This window comes from Nanorana parkeri, unplaced genomic scaffold (genome assembly GCF_000935625.1).
Source record: "Nanorana parkeri isolate BGI_ZX_2015 unplaced genomic scaffold, ASM93562v1 scaffold592, whole genome shotgun sequence".
NCBI classification, from domain to species: Eukaryota; Metazoa; Chordata; class Amphibia; order Anura; family Dicroglossidae; genus Nanorana; species Nanorana parkeri.
In genome coordinates, this window is record NW_017306860.1 from 324,593 (window position 1) to 325,357 (window position 765).

Consider the following 765-nt stretch of genomic DNA (forward strand, 5'->3'; position numbering starts at 1 on the left):
GAATATAAAATTATATATTATTTTATTATTATATAAAATTATATATTCATAAAAATATCACATAAATACATAAAAACAGGGACACCGGCACTACAATTGCGATGCAAAAAAAGTATATTTATTGACGTGATGCAGCATATAATAATGCAGCGAACGTTTCGGGGGCCACACAGGATCCCCTTCCTCAGGCAAAGACATGTTGTTACATTTATCGCAATTGGAGTGCCGGTGTCCCTGTTTTTATGTGTGTTTGTGGAGACACACACAGCTTACTAGCACACACAAGAGTGACTGCATAGCACTCTGCTTGAGAAAGGAGTCAATGTAAAACAGGATATCAGGGCCAGTGCTCAGGGGACCAGCTGATCCTGTAGGAAAGTAAAACATTTAAACATCAAGGAGCAGCATCCATTGTAAGTGATTTTATCAGCATTTGAATTATCTTTATTATATTATAGCATTTTATTATATTATAGCATTTTAATTAACTTTAAATTATCTTTAACCAGTTGACATCCGCGGTGTTAAACCCCCTTCCCATCCAGGCCATTTTTCATGATATATTATATTTTTAGATTTAGATAACAATTAACTCGTTTAGAGGGGATTTCTATCAGTATTCTATTTTTGGGCTATTAATATTGTCCCTTGGAGTTTTTTCATATCCCCTACGGCCCCCCTTCCTACATGTGGGATGATGCCGGATTGAGTGCCTGGCTGGTCGAGTGCATGAATAGAATTATTTACTAGCTCATATATATCCCC